Raw genomic sequence first — 25078 nt, 5'->3', positions numbered from 1 at the left:
CAAGGACCTGGTACGACATGCGCTGTAAAAGCAACCGGCAGTGCCAAAAATAAGTGTAATTGAAGGATAATATGCGGGAGCTCCAATGAGCCGCCGCCTCTCAGGCTAGAGCATAATGGGAAGTTCCGAAGGAAAATATTTTGTGTGGGGGAAAACTTGGAGCAAAACTGGACTAAAAGTCTCCTCAGCTGCTTTCACTAGAAATCATGACTGCAAAACCCTCATTGCCAAAACTGTCATTATCTTTATCATCACAATAATAACAAGTTCCATCTGGCACATGCAGCAGTCCTCTTGTCTCTTCTGAAAAACTATGAGCATCAACTGGAAACTGATTTTTTAAAGGAATTTTCACTGGGGAGGTAATGAATTCCAAAAGGCTCCTTTAAGCCATATGAAGCGGACACATTTAACCTTTATTTGAAAACATATATTCAAATAAAAAAAAAAGGCTATGTTTCTGATTTAGCACTGTTTACCTAAAAATGTCCAGATTTCCGAAATCACTTTTTCTTTTTTTTCTTTTTTTTTACAGAATCCCACTGTGCATAAACCTCTATTTCAAAATGATGTTGTCTCCTGTCTCTGGCTGAAAGAAAGTAGACAGCAGCGAATTGTGGTATCTTAGTAGGCCTTGCCAATCCCACTCGGAGCAATATTTAGCCATGCAGTAACTGAGCATGCTGTCGCGCTTGTTCGATTTTTTTCAGTGACACAATTCTTCTATTTTCCATTCCACAACAAAATAGTCAAAGGCCGTGAAGGACAGATGATATTTGTCAAGGCAATACCTAAGTGCAAAGGTTATGTGGAGCACAGTGGGTTAAAGATTACTTGGACGCTGGAGAGTCTATCTGGAGCAGAGAATGCACAGGAATAAAAGTTCTATTCTGAGCAAACGTCAGCCAAGGATTTGAGACGTGTCCTTGCTCACCCAGACAAAGAAAGACAGAGTTTGCTTGGCATACTGGGGAATATTCAGCAAAAGAAGCATCTGATATTTGCTTTGAGATAAGAAAAGCAAGTTTTTCCTCCATGTCCTCCTACACAGCTGATCTAGGACCAGGGTTCATGTGTTGGTAACCTCTGATGCCATCACCAACAAAGACTCTTGTCACTACAATACTGTGATCTCAGAAAAAAATTATCTGGGTAAAAAATTCATCGTTTTTCTTCTGCAAGTAAGCATGTCTGGAAGGATAAGAGTATCACACTGCAACGGTTTCTGCAGTGCCTGCTAGACATCTAACATATCTCTCATAAGTTCTGTTAGATTAATTTGCTTATCATTCTGTTTTATTAGAAAAGCATAGGCGTCTCTTACTCTTTTCTTTCTACAGCACCTCACACATTCGTGCAATGAAACCTGCTGTACACAGTATTGCATCAATGAGAGAGACCTGACACGGTGCAAACCTTGCATCATGATGCCATGGAAATAATTTTCCTTCAGCAAGGGGAGAGCATAGCAGCTTCATTCTATATAGGGAACTTCGTTTTCAGTTTTTATTTTACTTTCCTGGGAATTTAACAGAATTTATTAAAGCAGACAAAACGGGGAGGAAATCAGTGGGGAAACATAGTCATTTTCTTTCGCTGATCTTTATATCATCGTTGTTTGCTATAATAAACACGAATAAATTCCTGGGAAAAATAAATGCAAACTGAAAATGAAGGCTTCTAATTCCATTTCATGTGCGGAACGAGGTGTTCAGCTCTGGAACTGTAGCAAGCACAACACAAAAACAATCTGAGAGCTCAATATTCAAAAATTCAGGGCTTATGAGGTGAGGAGGAGGAGAAGCTTTTTTCCTCCCCACTCAGGACTTCCGCGAAACAAAACTTCCCAAGACCGAGGGCCTTCTGCTGCTTTTCCCCTAAAATATGGAATGCGGTTCCACTACGTATCCACCTGGATCCAAGCTGCCTCACATTCCAGGACTGAACCAGGCCTTCCCTCAGTTAGCCCAGTAGGATAAACAAAGCTTCCTTGGCCCTTGATTCTGTTAGAATGCGTTTCATTCGAATTAATATACTTGTTAATTCTTTAAATTGAATCATTGCTAACCAATATTTTCACGAATATACTTGTTAATCCTTAAATTGATTGTAATCTGATTTGAGGACCTCGCTGGTAAAAATAGCAAAATATCAAATGTTTGTGAATAAATAAATAAATGTATAATACTTAGGATAATGCTGTTTCTGTAATCCAATGGATTACAAGATCCAAGGCAGCATGATTTTACCAGAGGTAGGTCGAGCCAGACCAATCTGATCAATTTCATTGAAAGGATGACCAGAGAGCTGGATCAAGGGGAGGCGCTAGATGTGGTGTACTTGGATTTCAGTAAGGCCTTTTACACGGCTCCACATAGGCGACTTAGAAATCAATTCAATGCCCTTGCTTTGGGCCCTAGAGGACTGACTAGGTTAGAAATTGGCTGCGTGGGAGGCAACATACAGTATCGGAGATCACTTGGAGGAGGGGCCGTTACTAGTGGTACGCCTCAGGGTTCAGTTCTTGGACCAGTTCTTTTCAACATTTTCATGAGCAACACTGCAGAAGGATTGTCAGGAAAGGTTTGTTATTTTTGTGGATGATACCAAAATCTGCAACAGGGTGGACAGCCAGGAAGGTGTGGAAAATATGAGGAGGGATCTGGTGAAGCTTAAGGAATGGTCTGGCAGTTAAGATTTAATATTAAAAAAATGAAGAGTTATGCTTTTAGGATGCAAAAGCCCAAGGAAGAAGTACAGTATTGGTGATGAAATTCTTTTGAGCATGAAAGAAGAGCAGAATCTAGGGGTGATTGTATCTGATGATCTTAAGGTGACTAAACGGGTGGATAAAGTGACGGCAAAAGCCAGAAAGATGCTTGGATGCATAGGACATGGAATGGCCAGCAGAAAAAGGGAAGTGATATTACCCCTATATAGGTCCCTGATGAGACCTAATGGGACATACTGTGTACAATTTTGGAGACCGCAGCGTCAAAGGGATATAAATTGGTTGGAGTTGTCCAAAGGCTGGCTACTAATATGATCAGTGGTCTTCGTTCTAAAGCATATGGGGCAGTCTTTAAGATCTAAATATGTATACTCTAGAGAAAAGGCGGGATAGGAGAGATATGATAGAGACATTTAAATATCTCCAAGCTTTCTATGTACAGGAGGTGAGCCTCTTTCAATGGAAAGGAGGTTCTAGAACGAGGGGGTCATGGGATGAGGATGAAAGGGGGAAGACTCAGGAGTAATCATAAAAAATATTTCTTTACAGAAAGAGTAGTGGCTGGATAGAATAGCCTCACAGTGGAGGTAATGGTGAGAAAAGCAGTATCTGTGAGGGATAAACTCAGAGGATCTCTGTGGGAGGCATGGGAAATGTAAAGCTAAATTAGTTGGGCAAATGGGCAGACTAATTAGGAAGTATTGGTCTTTTTCTGCCGTCACATTTCTCTGTCTCTGTGTTTCAAAATTATTTGTCTAGCTGTCAGGACTTGGCTAGAGAAGCCTGGGGGTTAAAATATGTCTCCCCTCCCCCACTGAGGTAAGTCATTTCTTGGCTAAAACTTATCCAGATAAAAACGAGGTGTTCCAGGTGCAGGGCATAAACTTAGCCAGTAAAGTTTATCCTGATCAGTCTGTTCTTGCTGATAGCAGGTTTAAAGTTATCCTGGTACATGCATCTGAATAATTTTAGCCTTAATCGGCTATATTCAACCTATAACCAGTTAAGGGGATGAAAAACAACACCTTGCGGGCCTACAGGCTTGATTCCCTAACTTCACCCTGCTAAAAAACTAAAATTGATATGGGGCATATCACCCAAACCCTCCCCGCAAAAAAAACAAAACAAAACTTAAAAGAAAGTTGCAGAGCTATTGGCTGGAGGAGCATCCCTGCCCCTCTCCCTCTCCGGATTTTGAAAATATATGTGACCTTCAGGCCCCCTTCTAATCCCCATCCTCCATCCTCCCCACCCACATCTCCAACCAGAACTCTCCCGCTGCAACTAGCATCCCCTCAGTAGGAATCACAGCTTCCAGAGGTGCGGTACAATCATAGTGTAAGCTACCAGCATTGTTGCCAGAGCGTTATCTGATTACAATGCTGTGCACATCGGAGGGGGGGGGGGGGGGGGGGCAGTACAATTCTACCGCGATCCTGGCATCTGTGGACCTTTTGGGAGGAGTTGGGTGGGGCAGGAGGGTTCCGGTCGGAGTTGAGGGTGGGGAAGCTTCCCAGGCCACTAGGCCTGAAATGTTCTTTTAATCTTTTGGGGAGTTGGGGTGGGGTGTCAGGCATTCGCCCCACATCAGTTTTCGTATTTTTGAAAGGTGGGTAAGGGTGGGGGATCGGGTCTCCAGGCCCACAAAGATTGTTTTTTTTTCTTAAACATCTATAGGGGTTATTTTCTAAATGTTTATCGCGTGCGTTAGGGCCCTAAAGCACGCGATAAACCCCTATCGCCCGCAAAAAGGGGCTTTTGGCGTGCAATAGGATGTTAATTAGCTGGAGGGGAGGAGTCGGGGCGGGGAGGGAAGGAGTTGGGGCGGGGAGGGGGAGGAGTCGACTGCGGCACCACTGCTGGCGATAATGTGAGGAACATTATCGCCGGCAGTAGCGCGGCAAATAACACCACCTTTCACATTGGCGCAATTCGCACGAAAGGCTGCAGCCGGATACACCGCGGCCAGCAAAATCGCACCGCCATGGTGCGAACGGCTCCGGCCTTTTGCAGGCCCACCCCCTTTTTCGCTGGATTCATCATTCTGCGAAGAATGATGAATCCAGCCCTATGTTTGAATATAACCGGTTAAGTTAAAAGTTAGCCGGGTATACATACCCAGATAACTTTCAAACCTAACCGGCTATCTTTAACCCCAGCTGGTTTGGTTTGAAAGTTATTTGGGTACGTATACCCGATTAACTTTAGGTAAGTACGGTATATTCAGCGGGAGACTTGTCCCACTAAGTATCTGTGACAAGCTGTCAGGCCAACTTTAGCTGGATAACTTGTCCACTCACCATTTTTCTGAATAGTTATTTCTCTGTCTCAAAGTTTTCCCAGACCAGAGTCTTTTCTTGTGTTTGCCAGTTCTCCATCTGTAGTCATTTCTGTCAGGCTCTTCACATTTGAGCCATGTATTTTCAGGGCTTCACGCACTCCTTCAAGCAAATCTTTGCCCCCACACTGCTCTGGTAAATTGAATTTATTAGTAAGAAAGAAGTGTTTAGAGTTCAGACTGCTATTTGGCATTGCAGTTCTGCAACTGATAAATGTAGTATCTTACATTTGTTTGCTGAGACTGCCAGGAAAGCAGGGTAAAATAAGTTTCGGGTCATGCAACTTTTGAAAGTTTTGAAGTTCATTTGGCAAGTAGATATCTGAAATACTTTTTAAGAGGGGGACTTTTCTGCTCTATTTTTCATATTATGAATATTTTGTTTTAATTTTTGGCCTTTTTTTCCCCATGAAGTTGGGAGATTCTAACTTTTGCTTCCTCCTTCCAGCTCCCCTACCCCCTATTCTGATCTCCCTAAAGTCAACAATCCTGATTTAGACTGTCTGGTTCAACATCAGTCATTAAGGAATCCTGCAGATCTTCTCGCAAAATCCACAGCAGGCTGCAAGAATTCAAGGAGCTCTGGCTGTTCACATTAACCTATGACCTTGGAGTCATTGATGACATACTAGTCTGTGCTTGCAAAAATACTTTCATAACGCTAGATCTGCAGTATTAAATGCCAATATAGTACATAGGCAGCCTGAGCATTCAATAGAAAGAAGCAAGCAGAGAGCGAGAACGAGAGAGATGGCCATAACAATCTTGTAAATTAAATTACTGTGTGTGACTAATTTATCAAAGGCTTTCTCTCAGCTGGTGTGTACAGAAAAATATCTTTTGATAAATCAGGTTCTGTAAATGTTAACAACCTCATAAGGCAGCTTTCCTCCCTTGTGCTTGTGAGGGGACAGCAGAAGACGACAAAAGCTTGAACTATAGTAAGTACAGTAGCACTTTTCACAAGATATCCAAAAGCTTTTTCTCCCTACTTCAATGTGCTGTTTAGGTCAGTGCATCTGTAGTCAGCATGAAAGCAAAAAATACAGCAACAGGAGGAGACACATAAGTAACGTGGCACATCACATCTATTTTAAACTGTTCATCGATCCTGCTAGATGGCAAGACAATTTGCAAAGATTTGTGAGATTTCTTCAAGAAATATCGAGGAAAGGTTGAAATCTTTCCAGATGGCAAGGCAGAATGATGGGGTCACGGGGCTGCTGTAATATCTATATTAATTTGGAATGAGTCTTTACGTGGGACAAATCCTTCAGCATGGAGGCTTGTGGTAAGGCATGTGTATCTTGCAGATTGTGATGTTACTAGCTCAGCATTTATCCAACCAGGAGCAACCTTAGGACCTGATTTACTAAGGCTTTTTCTCCATTTGGTATCTATGGGGAAAAAATGCTTAGTAAATCCTTTGGGGCCAGGGAAATACCTACTGTACATGAGCTACCAATGAAAAGGCAGAAATCAGCTGGATTTAGATGTTTCTTTGCTTGTGAATTGTCTTTAAGGGCTAGATTCAAGAACTGAATAAAATTGCAAAGAGCTGTCCAGAATCCAGATCCATTTGCTTGCATGGTTCAAAATGGTGCTTCCTTTGTTCAGCACTTTTAATCTCCTACAACTTCTGAGTTCTAATAATGTTGTAAGCTACCTTGAGCGTTATTTGGAAAGATGGGTAGAATTTTATTCAAGAAGCGCTGCTGAACCTTTTCCTTGATTCTTACATTCAGCACATTTGGGCAAAATCCCCACAGCCCTTTAAGGATAAATTTAGACTGGGAAGACAACTTTGAAATGTATGTTATATTGCCACTTTTCTTAATGAACCCTCCTGAGATGCATTTTCATCACCTGATTCCCTCGTTAAATTTCGCATAAATCTGTCAACTTTATTTTTACCCTAAAATTCAACTCCACTCTGGCTGTGTATTATTTTCCAACTATTTCTAATGCAGTAAGTCAAAGTCACATGATAGTATCAGATTGCAACCGTCTAGCTGAGACTTTTAACTTCTTGCTGCCTTTCTCAAGCATCTGGAGGGTCATTTTATGACAGCCTGTGCAGGACTGAAGTCTGGGGCCATGCGTACCTTAGCGCAGCTCAGTCACGCACATTTACGCCTGCTAGATGGCGGGTGTAGATTGTGCACATGAACATTTCCACGCACACTTTTGAAAACCTGAAGTATGAGCGTGAATGTGAATGATTTCCCTGCCTCGGCTCCAGTCCCAGGTCCACCTCTTTGCAGTTCATGTTAAAGGTCACGTGAATTTGCTTCCGCATGTTCCCTTACACATAGTCACCCGGGGTAAATCCAAAATTCCTTTTACACTTGTAAAACTGCAAGCGTAGGGAAGGGCAGAAAGAGTTGAGCAGGGGAGAGAGGGAGCATGGGGAAGAGGATGTGGGGTGGGGAGTGTCGGGATATGAGCATGTGATGACTGAATGGCTGGGAGACGTGAGGGGTGATGGGATGGAGGGGAGTGACTGGGAGCAAGGGCCAGACTTTGTCAGTTTTGAGAATAGGCATTCCTTCTCTCTTTGAATTTTGCTTAGCGGAGGAGGAAATATATTTCTGCTTCTGTTTTCTCCAGTTTTGCACTGCATGCAGAAGGTGGTCTTGGGGTTTCCATTCCAGGTTTTGTTTCCACATTTGTAATTTGTGGTCTTTTATTCTATATTTGGTGAAGGCGGGTCTGTCTGTATTCTGTGTGTATGTGACTAGGATGAGGTACTTTACTAGAGGTTTGTATCGGCCTTATTTGATGTATTTTCTCAATATTATATTGCACTGGAGGTGAACTGCTGCCTTTTCGTGGGTAGGGCTATTGCTGTTTCATTTTTTGGAGTTAGTGCTGCTGAGATATGGCAGGTCTGATAGACAGGTACAGAGTGGGGTTTGTGTTATTTTGCAATGCACCTGGTAGTAGAGGGAGTTTGTGATGCTGTTAAGATGACATAAGAATTAGAGTATATATTTTTTGTATGCTGAGTTGTACAGGGAAATGTCTTAGTTCTGCTCTGCACTCATTGTTAGGAAGCAGGGGGGTGCCTGTGGATGCAGAGCATATCCTTATATTTAGTCCCATGTTGGTCGTGTGTTCAGTCTGTCACGCATGTGAGCGTAAACTCTCTGGTGTGTCCTGTTAGAAAAAAAAGGTTGAGAACCACTGTCCTAGGTCATACAGAATGCAAAGCTCTGTGCTCACACAGGATGTTGCCTGCATTAAAAGTAGCTTAATGGATAGAGCCGCAGGCTGTGAGCCAGGGCAGAAAAGTTTCAAATCCTGCTGCTGCTCCTTGTGACCTTGGCAAGTCACTTCATCTTCCATTGCCTCAAGTACAAACCTTTGGGCCTTATTTACTATGCATTTTTCTCCATTGACACAGAACGGAGAAAAAGCTTTAGTAAATCAGGCCCTTAGACTGTAAGCCCTCTGGGGACAGGGAAATATCTACCATATATGAACCGAATCCTCTTTGAAGGGGTTGACCCGTCACAAAAGGCGGAATATAAATCAAAAAATTAAAATTAAAACCATCACTGGCAACTATACATTTCTTTTAATACAAATAATCCCTGCTATAAATATAATTCAGTTTGGCAAATATAAATAAAAGGAAAATGGCAGTTTATTAAAGGTTGCTCACATTTTCAATGTGAACAACCCTCACTAAACTTTTCTCTGGTGACAGCTTTGGGGGGATTTTGCATATTTGACCCCTCCCCTTTCTTAGGACATCCCCTTTTTTGGGATGGGTCTTGCCCTCGATATCCGAGGATGAGCATGCTGAAGGGAGGGTTCTTTTTGAGGAGTTGAAGTGTGTGCAACTCAGGAAGGAGCTTTCTGGAGGTGGATTTCCTGGTAGGCCTCACAGCTCACCAGTTGAAGATTTAGTGGAAAGTGCGGGATTTTGGGGATTTTGACCAGTTCCCAACAGGAAGGCCAGTACACCCTTGCTGGAAGACCTGGATTTCCAGTCACCTCACCCCTGAGACCCGTTAACAGTAGAAGAAGTTTTGGTACCCATTTTTGAAGTAAGGAAATCTTTTTCCAGGTTTACTTCCTGCTTATGATTTTGGGAGAGGAGAACTTTCCCCACCCAGGGGAGGGCATGTTAGACATTGATTCAGATCAGAGGAGAAGAGTTAGGAGGGGGGAACACTATGCACAAAAAGACTATAGCCTTAGATGTCGTTATTCTGCTTTTATTGTTAATGATTTTTTTTTCCATTTTGCCCTGGATTCTGTGTTTCTCCAAGTGATTGAATTCATTGAAACCATTTTCCTATGTAAGCACCCTTTGAACCGAGGCTGGAAAGATGCTTTAGAGTGAATGACAGTATCTAGAATCCCTCCAATGGCATCTAGGGACCTGGAGGTTTTACCTCCTCCCAGCCGATGGAACCCTGGCACCCTGGTCTGGAAGTCTGATGAGCCAGAGAAAGCTAAGAAGTCCAGAATGGTAAACTTAAGCCCTGGAACTTGTGTGACACCCCCCCCCCCCCTTAATCAGTGTATAAAACAAAGAGAGGGTTACATATACAACTAAGACCCCCCCCCCCCCCCCCAAACCTCACCCATACAAGGATCCTGGATTTTCTCTGGTGCACATATTAATCCTTTACGGTAACACCAGAAGTACTAGCTTGCAAAACTGAAGTGTAAGTGGAGCTTTGCCACATTTCTTTATTTCATCCTTCTATTTGTTCATATTTAATCTTGCAGAAACTAGAACTGCTTTGGCAGCAGGTACAGAACAGCCAAGGTTGGAGAAATAAATCTTAAATTTTGGTTGAATCATTAAAGCGGGTGAAGGAAAGAGGCTGCCTAAAAGCTTACAGAGAAGCTGAATTTTCATTCATCACTGTAGAATAATAGAACGTTTTGGTTCCAAGCCTTTTGGTGCATTGCTTTCCGCCCAAGCTCCCATCCCCCAAAGCAAATGCATGCCTTTAGTTTCCTTCCTCACAGCTGCCTAAACCTGAATATCAGTTCCCCATCCCCCCCCCTTCATTGTCCCCTTTCAGACAAAGCAGGGGAGGGAACATTCCTTGCAAGCCATCTGAAAGCTTTTCTCCTAGGGCCTCCCTGGAGACTAGGAGCCAGATGACATGAAGAAAGGCTGCGCCCTGGGGAAGGCCGGAGTGCATGCTTGCACAGGCCCATGCAGACTGAATCCAAAGGCCTGGGGGCAATTGTGTCTTCCCGCAAAACCAGGTCTTTCTGAACTTTGCCCCCACAAGGTCTAGACAAATTCTTTAGTTACAAACTTCATAACTAGAGACTGAAAGTAAGGCTTGTGTAGTATGTATGGGGGAGGTGGACTGGAATGCCCAGCGATTAGTGCTTGAAAAGCACCAGCTGTTTTTGAAGGGAGATTATTTATTAATTTCTTTGACGTACTCTCTGAAATAAAAAAAAAAAAAATTTGCAGCTGCCACAGGTCATATGGTTTTTGTCTCGCATGTCTGGCAACTTGTATTTATGTAGAAAACTAAAACGTTTGTGAACAGAAAATAAAGTTAGGCCATGTTTCAATGCAGCTCTTCGCAGTAGTAAAACCAGAGAAAATGAGTTAATAAAAAGAGGCAATTTGGAACCATTCTACCTATGAACCACATCCTAAACCCAGGGGCACAAAAGCATATGGGATGCCCACTCCAGTTCTCGAGAGCCACAAACCAGTCTGGTTTTCAGGATATACCTAATAGTGCATAGACATGAGATAAATCTGCGTGTAATTAAGGCAGTGCTTGCAAATATATATCTCATGCCTCGTCAGAGATATCCTGAAATTTTGAGGCTATCAAGGACTGGAGCTGGATATTCCCTGCAATTTTTAACACTTGGGACTATTTCAGTCAATTCTTTTATTTAAGACTATTGTAGGTAGTACAAAAGCTCAACCATATTACTAATAGCAATATTCAGAGTTGCACTTGAACTGAAGGTGCAAGATGTAAATTAGGGCATGATTGCATAGTTAATACACATCTCAACTGTTTTTAGATTTATTGGTTATGCATTTATCGTGCTATAGTGTATCAAACCCTAAGCATCACTATCTTCTTTAAACTTTCAGGGATAAATTCAGTCCTACATTTAAGAACAGAAAAAGACTTCTAAAATTCACTACAGAAATTGCTTTATACCTGAGGCTATTAGCTAGGGATGAGCACTTGTTTAATCCATGATGAATGACTGATGCATTTCATTCGTGGGCCAATGAATAAGAATGGGCACTTCCCACAAATGAAACATACATCATTCATTTCATTCATTTACGTTTCCCATAGAAAAGCATTGGCTGCATTCAAGTGCATTGTAAAGAATAGATCCTGTCTGAGGCTGGTCATATGGGAGTTTCCATAGCAACCAGTCTTTGTGCTTATGACTCATGTGTAAAATCAGAAAGTAACCGGGATCTGTTTGTTGGTCAGTGGACCCCTGAGCCGAGACGAGGTTGGCGCTGCCTACAGGAGGAAACCTCCCTGCAAGTCCTCATCGTTGGGAGGCAGGTATGGTTGGTGCAGAGACCCAACAGGATCTTCACCAATACCAGCCCAGGTTCCTCTCAGGTTGAGCCCTTGGGTGCCGGGGCCAGCTGGACTTAGGTGCGGGTCTCAGGTAGGTGAAGAATCCCATGGAGACAGAAGATGAGATGAGGTCAGACTTACCAGAGGTCGAGGTCGGAGGCAGACGGAGTCCAGATGGAGGCCAGAGGTTGGGTCAGGCAGAAGGTCAAGGCAGGCAGCAGACAAGGTGAAGTCCAGGAAACGTACTGAGGTCAGAGCCAGAGAAGCAGTCCAAGAAATCTGGGGAACAGGAGCGGGAATACAGAGCCAAGAGCAGGAACACAGGGTCATGAACCAGGTGCATTGAGACAGAAACCAAGGATCAGGAGCACAGAGAAGGCAACCAGGAATCAGGAGCATGGAGTCAGGAATCAGGAGCATGGAATCTGGAAGCAACCAGCTACTCACTCGGAGAGGGACCTGTTGCTGAGGCAAGGGAGATTTGGCCAGGCTGGGTTTATATATAGTTCTCCAGCCTGATGTCATCAGCCGGGGCCACGGGAAGCTTTCCCGCCGCTGGCCCTTTAAATAGCGAGGAGGGATGCGCGTGCGTGCACCTAGAGGAGCCCCTGGGAGAGGGGCAATTATCCTTCCCTGTGGATGCTGTCAGGGCCAAATAATATACTGGAGCCACTGATCTTTGTCCAAAAATAAATACTGATAGGAAATCAGATGATACATGGCACAAAACTCAGTCCTCATCACCACCTTGTTACTCTTTGTTTAGAATCTTTTACCGCTATCTTTGCATAGGTCTCAATTACCAGGTACAGGGAAACCCTCCAGGACTTGGCTAAATGGAGTTCCCAAGCAGACAGAGTTTCCTTTAGTTGGGCAGGAAAAAAACCCTTCCAAAAACTGGTAAAAATAGTAAAAAAGAATCTCTGCACAGAGAGTCAGTCTTTTTATTCCCCAGGAGTGAAGACTCCAGATGGGTGTCCTCACTGGTATCAACAATCTTTGTTCTTCATCTTTCTCTCATTTTGTAAAATCCCTGATGGGAAGGATCCTCTCAGGAACAAATGTTCCTTCCAAAGGGCAGGAAGAGGGGCAACCAAACTTCCTCCCTGATCTTCTTAATACAAATTCTTCTTCAAATACCCGAAGGTCCTGGCACCTGGTCGCCACCATTCTCCTGTTCTCAATGAGGTGGCAGAAGGGCAGGTCTTCCCTAGCTTGGGATTCTCAGAGAGAGGGTTCCCCATGCCCTCTCCCCAGGCCATGTCCAGGGGGTCCCACCAGGCTTCTTACCATTAAAAAATCCTTTTTCAAAAAAACCCCAAACAAACCTGGGATACAGACCTCACCCCCAGGGAATGTGTAACCAGGGCAGATCCCCTGACCTGTTTCACAGACTCCAAGCACTGGTTGCTTGAGTCCTAAGAGAAGGCCCAAAATCGAAACACAGGAAAAGGCTTCATACACCTCCTGTAATTCCAAAAATCAAACTATACTGCTGTAAGCAAGTTTAAGGGTGCAGGGACCTGTCTGCTACCGGACCCTTCCAGTTGCCCTCCCACTTTTCTTCATGATCCTAAGCTCAGGAAAAAGATGTGTTCTCCTCAAAAATAGACTTTCATTTATCAGATTTGGCAGGACTTAACCTTTATAAGATAACAACAATTCCTGTCTCTAACATCCTGGCTTCTAAGCATCAGTTTACCCTAAGAAAGTTCTGTTCCATGTTTGGTTTCAAATGTGCTATAAACCTTAGCCTGCTTAATATATTAATACTTATGGCTAACTTACTTACCCCTGGTCCCAACTTCAGGCAATATCCCTCTGTTCACCTCTGAAACAGCTCTGGCTGGAGAGCACCAATAAAACATTTCAAAGCAGCACATATATCAAATAACACCCAATAATTAAAAGTAATAAGGATTTTTTTAAAAAGCCCCTGCTCTCTTGATTTCCAGTCACCCTGATATTGTCGAAGATTAGGGGGATAGGGGTGACTCACAAACTTTATCTCTCACACATACTCGCATGTCTATTCTCTCTCACACATTCACTGTCACATACACACACATATATAAGCTCTTATACACACCTGCAACCTCTAAGACCCTCTTTCCTCCCCACCCCCTACATAAAAGCTCTAACTCCCCAAATTCTCATACACACACACACACGCTCTCACTCGTGTCCCCATAGACACACACACACACACAGGCAAGCTCCCATTCATTCTCATACCACCCTCACCCCCCAGGCAGGCACCAATTCATTCACTCACACACACACACACACACACACACACACACACACACACACACACAGGCAGACACCCATTCTCATACAGACAGACCCCAGGCAGGCACCCATGCATTCACATGCCCACACCTCCAGGTAGTCTCCCATTCACACACATGCACACACTGAAGGCAGACCCCTCCCTCTCTTTCTTTTGCCAGCAAACTTGGAGCCTCTCTTGTTCCTCTACTGCCGCTGTCACTGCTGCCGCGTGGCTATTGGGGAGGTGCCAATCACTGCTACTGGCACTGAAGCCCGTTCTGCTGCCTCCTCTGTGCAGGCCCCACAGTATTAAAAATTTGCAGGGCTTCTAGTTCCTCCATGCTGATCTCGTACATTGTGAGATCCGCATAGAGAAAGTGCTTCTTTTGCACATTCCCAAAGATAACATATGCCAATCACTAAAAATTCAATTTATTTATTATTTTTTTTTACCTTTGCTCTCTAATCTTAGTTTTCTAATTGGTTGGTCACAGGCTTTTTTTTTCCACTTTTTCCACTTTCCCTTTCTTGATTTTTTGCCAATTCATTTTACAGGGTCTCTTTTTTTTCTGTTTCTTCTCTCTCCACCTGTCTTCTCCCCTTCCTCCCTCAAACACACACTCAGGCTCTCATACTCACATGCTGTCTCTCTCTCTCATACATACACACTGGCTCTCTCTTTCACATGTTGTCTGACTCTTACACACACACAGGCTCTCTCACGCTCACATGCTGTCTCACACAAACACACAGGCTACACTCTCACATATTGTCTCTCACTCACACACAGAGGCTCTTACATACTCTCTCCCTAAACATACAGACTCTCACTCCCTCTCATCTCTAGGCCTTCTGTTCGCGGGTCACTGCAGGATGGGCTCAGTGGTGGCCCTGACCTTCTCGGGCTGCCATAAGCTGGGTTCTGTAGCGGCGCTAATACTGGGCCTTCTCAGGCCACAACGCTGCTTTTGTTCTGCAAGTGGGTTGATGCTCCTCCTCCTTCCTGCCCCTTGTGGCTCCGGCAACGTTTTTCTTCCGGGGCTGCTCAGGCAGGAAGAAGAAGGAGCACCTGGAGGTTTGAAGGTGACTTGTTTTCTTTGGCCATAGTGGGAGGAGCTCCACAATGGCCCTGCTGATCTTCCTGCTGCAGGCATGAGAAAAGTTGTGCACGGCCACGTACGCATGCAGCTTAGAGGGAACAGTGGCCAGCACAGAGCATAGGTACAGAACGCTTCCCTGCTCAGCCACCGGTGGGATGAGGTTCACGGCGGCCACACAGCCTATCTTCCTGTTTTTTGGCTGCCAGTGAGATGGGATCCACCAGCGGCCGCATGGACCTCCTTATGTTGGCCATCAGCGCCCCCCCCCCCCCTCCATATGGCCCTGCCCCCCTGTACAACACTTCCTTCTCTCCAGCCCTCATCTGCCTTCTGCCACTCATCCCCTCCCTGGCCTCCAACCCTTTCTTCTGTCTCTTAACCCTTTTCCCTCCTCCCCTCCTCCCCAGCTCCCCCATTTTAACATTGTCTCACCCCCTTTCCAGCCCCTCTAGGTCCTTAACAGGTTTTTTTAAAATTATTTATCTTATTCAAATTTACAACAGTAAACACTGATTGTAAAGTGCAGATAAATCGGAATAAAATCAAAACACTGCACTGGTTCAAAAATTACATATTTATAATTCTGATAATTAACCAAGCATTTACAAAGATATCTTAAATTAAATCTGGCCCCTCTGGCTACTACTTCGGGTCTCATATTTAGAAATGTCTTTCTCCTTTCTGAGTAATCCTTGATATATTTGGATAAATCCAAACTTTATCTCCATGAAATATTATCGATCGATTTCGCATAACCATCCTGAAAACCAAATCCCTATCTGCAGAAAGGGTAAAAGAAACAAATAATGTCATTTGTTTAGATATTTCGGATTCTAAGTAAAGTTCCAAAACTTCGGTCAAGTTTAAAGTCACCTCTGCAGCTTAATCTTTGTTTAAATCTTCATTCGTTGGTAGATAGTATACTCTGGATAAAACTGGTAGAACATCAGATGGTATTTTCAACACATGCAAAAGGTAAGTCTTAAACATATCATACGCAGAGATTCCTTTCATATGTTGGAAATTAAGATCCCATAGATTCACATATTTCCCCTGATTTTCAATGTTCTCAAGCTTTTTAATATTCAAAGCTTCCACTGGAAGCATCTCTTTCTGCACTGATTCAACCTTTTCAACATGAGATTCCAGGTGTTCCAATTTTGTGTTTTGCAAATTAATCATATTTTCAAAAACCGTTATTGGAACATAGCCAGTTCTCAGTTAAGCTGTTATAATGTACTATGTCATTGCAAGGTTCGCCTTAGACATATTGTTATATGTAAACCGATGTGATATACCAAATCGAATGTCGGTATAGAAAAATAAATAAATAAATAAAATAAATATTCAAGAATCTTTGATTAGATTCAACAGTAATTTTTGTTAAGTTGAGAATAGCAGATTCAAGGCCCTTTAAAGCGTACCATAAAGAATCCATTGTGATTACCTTTGGTTTCACCATTGGGGTCAGTACTTCCACTGCATCACCCTCTCCTGTTGTACTCCCCATCAAAATCCCTTTGATGATCATTTCTTCCATTGCAGCACTTTCTCGAGGTAAAGCTCCAGGAGCAGGCCCAGCCATTGGTCCAGTCTCCACCCACATCGCTGCAACACTCACAGATTTAGTATCCACCAAAATTGGTAATTTCTCTCCTTGTAGACTCACCACATTATCCACTGCATCGGGGAGGAGAGAGGGTACTCGGTACGCCGGGAATCAATGTGATTTCTTCGGCCAACAGCTCTGATACCCGCTCCGTGCCGAAAGCTGTAGCGGCCCTCTCCACCAGCGTTTTCTCTGCTGGGGCAGCAAAAAAGGTCTCTATCTTCGGTTGAAAACCTTCAGGAACAGGTGAGGAAGTAGTAGCTTCCCTCACCTTAACCTTACGTTTCGTATGCAGCATGTTGTTTTAAGGAAAGTTACTTTTCAAGTATCACAGGAAAGGAGCCTCTCATCCTGCCTGCTCATGCGGCGGCCATCTTGCTCCTTCCCAGGTCCTTAACAGTTTTACCCCATCTCTTCATCCCATCCCAACTTCCCATACCTTGTCTCACAGGCCTCAGCCTAACACATCTTTACACATACCACCCATCCAATCTTTTAGTCCCCACTGGCCCCCAAATCCTGAGTTCTCACTCAGTCCCCATTCCCCCACACCCATTAATCACTGTGCTATCCCCTATCTCTACCTATGTCTACCTAATCTAAATCTTGCAGACCATTTTTTATGGAGGGAGGGTCACTCTTCACCCCTGGCTCCCTGCCCCCCAAGAGCAACACCACAGCACCAAGCTCAACCTCTTGCTCTCATGCCCCCCCCCCCCCAGGCTATCCCTCCCCCAATAGGTCCCCTCACACAACAGTCATCAGAAGAAGGAAAACGGGGGAGTGCCTTGAGTCATTTCCTCCTCCCTCGCAGCCAGCAATGGTAGTTGTTGCTGCTGCCACCGGGCAGGGAGCAGGACCCCACGTCTCAGAGCCAGACTGGTGGCAGCAGTGATCACAGCCATGGGAGAAAGGGCAAGGCGCAGCATTTCCAGCCTAGGCTGGTGGCAGCAGCAGTAAATCTTAGTGGTGGCACTGGAAGTGCTGACGGTGATCAAGTTGGGGATGGAAGGGGGAAACAGCATTACCACAACATTTCCTGCTTGAGTGGCAGTACAAGTGATTGCCAGGATGGTAGAAAAGCAGGGATATGGAGCAGCGATTGGCATTTCATGTACCTGGCTCCCCGCTCTGCCCTCTCCTCAGCCAGCGGGCACATGTGGCTGTTATAGAAAGCTTAGGCTTGCTGTCTGTTTCAAATTTTGGCAACACACCTCGCAGCTCTTGGTGACACTGATTGTGAACCACTGGAATAGTGTAAAATTAAAAAAAAAAAATGTAACAGAGCAACAGTAAAAAAAATTTGGAACAGGAGGCTAAGGAAATTCTTAAATCTGTGGCACAGGAAGGAAAGGCTTTGTGTACTCACTGCTGATTCTGCTTCCTGTTTATAACTCTCAGGAAGTTTCAGAAAGGTTTGGGACTGCAAAATCCTGTGCACAATGAGGAACAAGGATTCTTGGTTCTTGATGGTTGCTTATTGCTTTTTTGTAAAGACCGAAACAGATCTACACAAGATGGAATAAGTCAGAGCTTCCTTCAAGTAATAAAATAATTTCCATTTAATTCTGAACTGATGGATCAAAGAGGGCTGATGTTTCTTACTGTCTTGGGTGTCTGTAGAGCAAAACATTATAATGGAAGGCATGCGTTTGCTGATAAAAGTTACTGTCCAGAAACTGCGACCTGTGAGTTACCTTCTTTGTTACTTTCAGGTCATATCGCCATAGTTTCCAGTTTATTTACTTAATTAGCCATCATTCAATGAACATATTTTGCAAAAATAAAGGTTTCTCAAGGAGTTTTGTTAGATATTAATAACAGAGAAAGCACAAACGGAACTTTGCAAACTGTTTTTTTGGTTTTTTTTTGTGTGTGTGTTATGGGCATAAAAAGTACTTGAACAGTAAACCAAAAAGAAGTGGCACATAAGACACCCAAAGATATACATTTAAGAAAGGCACTAAAGGAGTGTAGAGAATAGAGATTAGGCGTAGCATGCTGCTTCAGTTCAGGTTAAGACCCTTAATTTTCATCCTGGTTGGGGAATTGGGAGAGAGGAAGAAAAGGTGTGGGTGAACCAGTTACAGATTTAGGATTTTGGTGCTCCGCGGCATCTATTGGATTTGTCACACTCACACCCCTCACCCTCTCCCCCTGCAAGGTTGGACATTGGACAACAAAGAACAGAAGGTCTAAGGCACAGTCTGATAGCTTCCTACGGCACCTCGGAGTAGCTCCTGTGGCAAAAAGTTAAAAAGTTCTGCAGCAAATTGCAAACATTTCTAACTTTTACATTAAACACTACATTATTAATACAACTTATTTTATTTTTATTGAGTGAAGAAAAGTCATCTCAAGTATTAGTACAAGGAGGAAAATTCAGAGATGGAGAGAGGAAAGGAAGATGAGCTGAAATGGGATGAGGCAAGAAGGGGAAAAGGAAAGAGAATGGGGAAGATTAGGAGTTTGGAATGGGGAAGAAGAGGGAGAGAGAGAGGGAGGTTCTTGGATTGAGAAAGGGGAGAATGGAGAGGGAAGGGTTGGAGAGTAGTTTTCAGGAGAAGGAAAAGATAGGAAGGAAGGGAGGGTCTAGGATCTGGTGGGTACAGGGCTGGTGGAACCACTAGACAAACTAGGCCTGGACCTAGGGCGCTGACCATTAGGGGGCGCAAGCAATGTGGGGCCACGAGGGCCACTGCTCGTGGCCCCACATGGCTCATGCCCCCTAATGGGGTTGGGGACGCAACCGGGGGGGTGGCGTGATGGGGGGGGGGGGCAGCACGAGGCAGAAGGTGCCTAGGGCACCTAATCCCCTTGCACCCGCCCTGGGTGGGTAGACTCCAAGATCAAGGGAGGGAGGATTTGAATTGCAGTGAGTGGAAAGAGGATGAGGGGAGGTGTTACTACCATGCTCCATTCCTGTTCCTCCTTGCATCCCCTCTTTAATATCCCACCCAATGTGACACACACACACATACACACACACACGCACACCCCCACATCCTTGGCATGAATCCCTCTTCTCTCACACACACACACACCATCACTGTTCATTAACCTTATTCCTCTCTTACAAATATTCATCCCCCAGCCATTCCCTATCTCATTCCACCAGCCTCTCTTCTCACCCTACTCAGCCCCTTCTAATCTCCCTTTTGCTCTATCTGCTGCAGGTTCTCCTGCTCCCTGCATGCTGCCTGGAGGAGAGCGGCTGGATCAGGAAGCAGAGTTGTTCTCTTTTGATTGAGATTCGGCACAGTTGAAAGACAGCAACTCTTCAGTCAGCCTGTGCTGCCCCCAAGATTTCTGCTGCCTTAGGCAAAGGTCGAGTGTCTCTATTGACAGATCCAGGCCTGAGGTGAATCTGTAAGCATGGAATATTCAATTTCTGTTCATAATTCAATCCAACTCTTGCTACCTCCCCCAGCTCACAGGCTGACCCAGATTTAGACCTGCAGTCATTTTCATGACTTTTGACATTATTTGCTGGTTTGAAAGGTTAGCTATTGCTCAAGTCTGCTGTGATTCAGGCATACAAGTTCTGCCCTTTAAAAGCAAATGCATAGAAATTACAGTACTATGCAAGGGTTATCAACCCAATCCTTCATATCATAGCCTGGGGGGGGGGGGGGGGGGGGGGGGTATGCTGGTTCTCGAAGGCCAGCAACCAGTCAGATTTTTAGGATATCTCTTAATATACATGAGAAAGATTTACATTCAATTGAGGCAGTGTGCAGGCAAATCTCTCTCATGCATATTCATTAGGGTTATCCTGAAAACCTGACCAGTTAATGGCCCTCAAAAACTGAAGTTGTATAATCCTGACCCAGTATATGCAAATTTATCTTCATGCATATTCACTGTGGGTATCCTGAAAACCTGGCTCGCTGTGGGGTCAACCAGGACAGGTTTGGGAAGCCCTGCTCTACAACTTCCTTTGTATGGGAAATACTATAGTTTCATTTTAAAGGAGCGGAAAGTGTTAGAAAGGGGGATTTGACCAGTTTTTTTTATCCAGTCCACCACCCAGGATTCCACCTTCAGCCTGCTTTGTTTATTAATGAGCCTCTTATGTTGAATACACTCAAAAGCTTTGCTGAAATCTAAATAAATCTACCAGCAGATGTGGGACATAGTAGAGGACAGAGATAGGAATAGAGTTAGAAGATTGCAGTACTGCAAAACAGGAACATGAAAACACCAATGATTTTTGTTGTTTCAAGTTGTTTTCAAAATGAAATGACATTAAAAAAACAAAGTTTCTTTTCATTTTAATACACATTAAAACCATTTATTGTGTGTTAAATCATTTTAGAGCATGTTAAATAGTCTAATTGCAAGTTAAAATGAAAAAATGAAATGGACTGTACTGCCCAAGTGCTACATGTATTTTCATGAATGTAAAGCTCCCTTGGATCCCCATCCCCCCTGCATATCACTAGCTCAACTGGTACCCTCTCCCCTAGACCTCCAAAATTGGTTCCTTGGCACATAACCATGTTCCAAAATGGTGTAGCTAGAGCAGGAATGACCGGGGGTCACACCTGCCTCCTTTCAACCAGGGGGATCCTTGGGGTACGTTGGAGGAGTCTGGGAAGAGGGTGCAGGGGATGGTGGATACCAGAGAAAAAGGAGGTTGGAAGATTGTACTAAGTTGGGTTTTGGAGGCCAGAGCAGAGTTATGAGCCAGGGGGGATTGGGTTTGAATACCAGGGATAGGGCTTTAAATTTATGAAAAATATGGCATCAGAGCTTTCACTTGGGTCAAAAGAACAGAAAGGGAAAGGGACAAAAACACTCTACAGTGGCTCAATTTGCCTGGGGCCGCCATCGTTTTAAAGGGCCAAGTGACCTGGAATCCTCTCCCCTCCTAATGTGCCAAAATCCTCAACATAACCATCAGGTATTTGGCTAGACATCGGCCCACCTCCCCGCCAACCTGTAGAGGTTCCAGGCCTGGGCAGCAGCAATTTTTCAAAATGGCCCCACCTGGCAGTTGCCCCATCATATGGGGCAAAGGCCAGGTAGCGCCATTTTGAAAAGTGGCCAACCATCCAGGCCCCTACTGGACCTATTGGGTAACTTTTTAAGGTAAGAGGGACTCGAGTAGTAAGAGGGAGGAGTCAAGATTAAACTTAAGTTTAGTTAAGTTTGTTATTTAAGTAACCTCTATTAAGCTGTCTAATAACTTTGCTTTTACATTTTTAATTCTAGATGTTCTATGTATTCGACTAAGGAATTATATTTCCTGCTTGTTCAGATTTCAGTGTAAACCGGCCTGATTTGCATTTTATGCAAGAAGGTCGGTATATAAAAATTAAAAATAAATAAATAAATAAGATGGAGCTTGTGCATAGCATGTTTTGGCTCATCCCGGAAGATTTCTTCTTTTCCGTAGCTTGTATTTGCTTCATCATGCCTCCTAAACACAAGGGGAAAGTGCAGGTATTTCCCTCGGTATCCCTCCTCCCCTTGGGACAGCGTACTATCCCCGAATGCACTACATTTTACCCGGTGTCGGAGGTTACATTTCCCACTGACGGGTTCGATAAAGGAGCATCATCTCGACTGGGGAGTTTTCCTTGAGCCCTCCTGTGCTAAGAACTTGGCAAGCAATACCTTCATGCCTTCCTCCAGAATTGGTGCTAGTGGACCTGAGAATGGAAATCTCGAAGCAAACTACAGAGGGAGCAGCCGCAGATGGACCAGCTCGAGGAGTAATATCGATGCTGGGGAGTGAGGCAGCGCTGGCATCTGCAGTTATTCTGCAGCCAGTTTCTCCTGATGGAGGTGAGACCATTTTGACTTCTACACTCAATGCTCCAACATCTATGGCTTCTGCTTCGAATATGGAACAATTGCCTTTAATAACTTCACTCCCCAAGCCCGCTGACTCTCTCTGGGAATTGATGGCTCACCAGAGCCTAGCCCTTCAAGGCTGTTCCTCACAGATATCTCAGATCTCGTCTAAATTGGAAGTCCTGACACAGAAACACAACTCCCAACTTATGGACCATTCAAACAGAATCCAGATCCTAGAAAAGCAAATCAAAGATGTGCAGAATGTACAGTCGTCTATAGTCCAGGAGTGTATCATTTTAAACAGGAAAGTAGAATTGGTTGAAAATCTTTTAAGACATCTTAATCTAAGATTTTGAATATTCTTAGGATAATTGGTGAAGTGTTATCCTTCAGAAATATGACTGAAATATTTCATATCCCCCTGGATAATATTTCTTCTTTTAATAGGGTGCATTTCCTTCCATTTTCACGTACAAGATAGAACGTGGCATATCACCAACTGGACTTGGGGAACTTAACGGATTGCCTAGAGTCTTGTACCATAGAGATTTTTGAAAGAGCAACTCTCATTTATTTATGAACAAGATCTAGGTTTGGTTATGCGTGTTGAGAACGGGGGGGTTTAGTGTGCCCTTAGGCCTCAGCCCGACCCCAGATGAATCCAGGGCCGAACCGAGGGGTGACGGCATGTCCCAGCATGGCTAAACACGGTCTTACCCTCTGCCGGGCCTGCAAGCTCCCAGAACCAACAACAGATGATGTTGGTAGGGGAACGGTCCTCCAACTGTTCCGAGCCCTTTCGGACCTGCCGCTTGATCGGCAAGGAGCAGCAGGCCGGCCTGAGGTTGAGGGCAGACGGAGGCCTTGACACATAGACAGGACTATGATTGACACGAGGGCATCTCGGACGAGACTGGGTTGATGCGACGGCATCACAACCATGACAAGGAACTTGATCCAAACAAGACAAGACATAAGGCAGGAGGACATTGGCACTGTCTCTCAGGGCACCCTACTCAGCCCACCCGCGGGACTGAGTCGCGGACCACCCTGTCCCAGGGGAGCAGGACAAGTGCAGGGAAGACCCAGGCAAGGCGGAACTCCAATGACGACGCCGGTGTCATCCGAAGCTTCCCCCATGGCTGGCAGGAACAGAGGCTCAGGAGCACAGGGACGAATCCCACCTGCAGGCCACTCCATTCTCGGGCACGACACCATCCAAGAACCACGGCTTAGCAGGAACGGAAGGCTCAGGAGCACCAAACAAAGATGCAAGGAAGAACATCCTGGAAGGCAGACACATCAGGACGAGAAAGATCCTGGCGGAACATCAGGACATGGTCAGGGACCTCAGGCAAGACATCAAGACACGAAGACGTGGTATAAAAGCAGACGAGACGAGGAGCTCCACAAAGAACAGAAGACCTTACAAGGCTCTGGCAGGCGGGAGCCTCCAGAGGGAAGTCACGCTGATGCAAGGCAAGACAGAATGAAGTTGAAGTCCTTTTATAGGGCTGCAGAACGGCGACTCCCTGGGAGGAGTTTGGCAGGCCCACACCTAGCTGGCCCTATAACTACGGAGAAGTGCTGCGGGCCGGTCCCTAGGGAGAAGGGCGTGGCTCAAACCATGTTGAATAAGTTGCAAATCGCGATTGTTGATCCAAAATAAAAATTTAAACCCCTCACCTTCCTTAATCCCCCCCAAAGACTTACCACAACTCCCTGGTGATCCAGCGAGGAGTGAGGACGCCATTTCTGAAAGCCTTTCCGAGGAGCACGTGACGTCGGTGCCACGTCGGAGTGACGCGGCGTCACGTGATTCCCCGCAGGTTCGCGCCGGAACGCTCGTTCGGCCCAAAAGGAACTTTTGGCCAGCTTGGGGGGGTCAGGAGGCCCCCCCAAGCTGGCCAAAAGTTCCTTTTGGGCTGAACGAGGGTGCCGGAGGGAACTCACGGGGAATCACGTGACGCCGCCTCACGCCAACATCACGTGATTCCCCGCGGGGTCGCTTCCGGGATCCTCGTTCGGCCCAAAAGGAACTTTTGGCCAGCTTGGGGGGGCCTCCTGACCCCCCCAAGCTGGCCAAAAGTTCCTTTGGGCCGAACGAGCGTTCCGGCTCGAACCCGCGGGGAATCACGTGACGCCGCATCACTCCGACGTGACGCCAACGTCACGTGCTCCTTGCAAAGTTGGTCAGAAATGGCGTCCTGACCCCGCTGGACCACCAGGGAGTTGTAAGTCTTGGGGGGGGGGGGGATTAAGGAGGGTGAGGGGTTTAAATTTTTATTTGCACATATGGACATATACTCAACTCATTGAATTCTGTTTATGTCCATATTGACCGCAAATTGGACCCCCTTTGGACATATGGACATATGAACTTAAACTTTTGCTCTGCACATCCCTAAAAATTAGTTTATGCAGAATGCACATGGCCTTAAATTTAATGCGATACTCAATTGGCAGCCAGTGTAAATTAATCAGTGTAGGTGTAATGTGTTCGGTTTTTTCTCACCCCCGTCAGGACTCTAGCCGCCGCATTCTGCAATACCTGCAATGGTCGAATCGTGGATACAGGCAGTCCCAACAAGAGGGAGTTACAATAGTCCAGGCTTCCAAAGATAAGGGTCTGTAATACTGTGCGAAAATCGTTTGTCTCCAGTA

Source organism: Rhinatrema bivittatum, chromosome 5, assembly GCF_901001135.1.
Source record: "Rhinatrema bivittatum chromosome 5, aRhiBiv1.1, whole genome shotgun sequence".
In the NCBI taxonomy this organism is placed as follows: domain Eukaryota; kingdom Metazoa; phylum Chordata; class Amphibia; order Gymnophiona; family Rhinatrematidae; genus Rhinatrema; species Rhinatrema bivittatum.
This window is presented reverse-complemented; position numbering follows the sequence as displayed.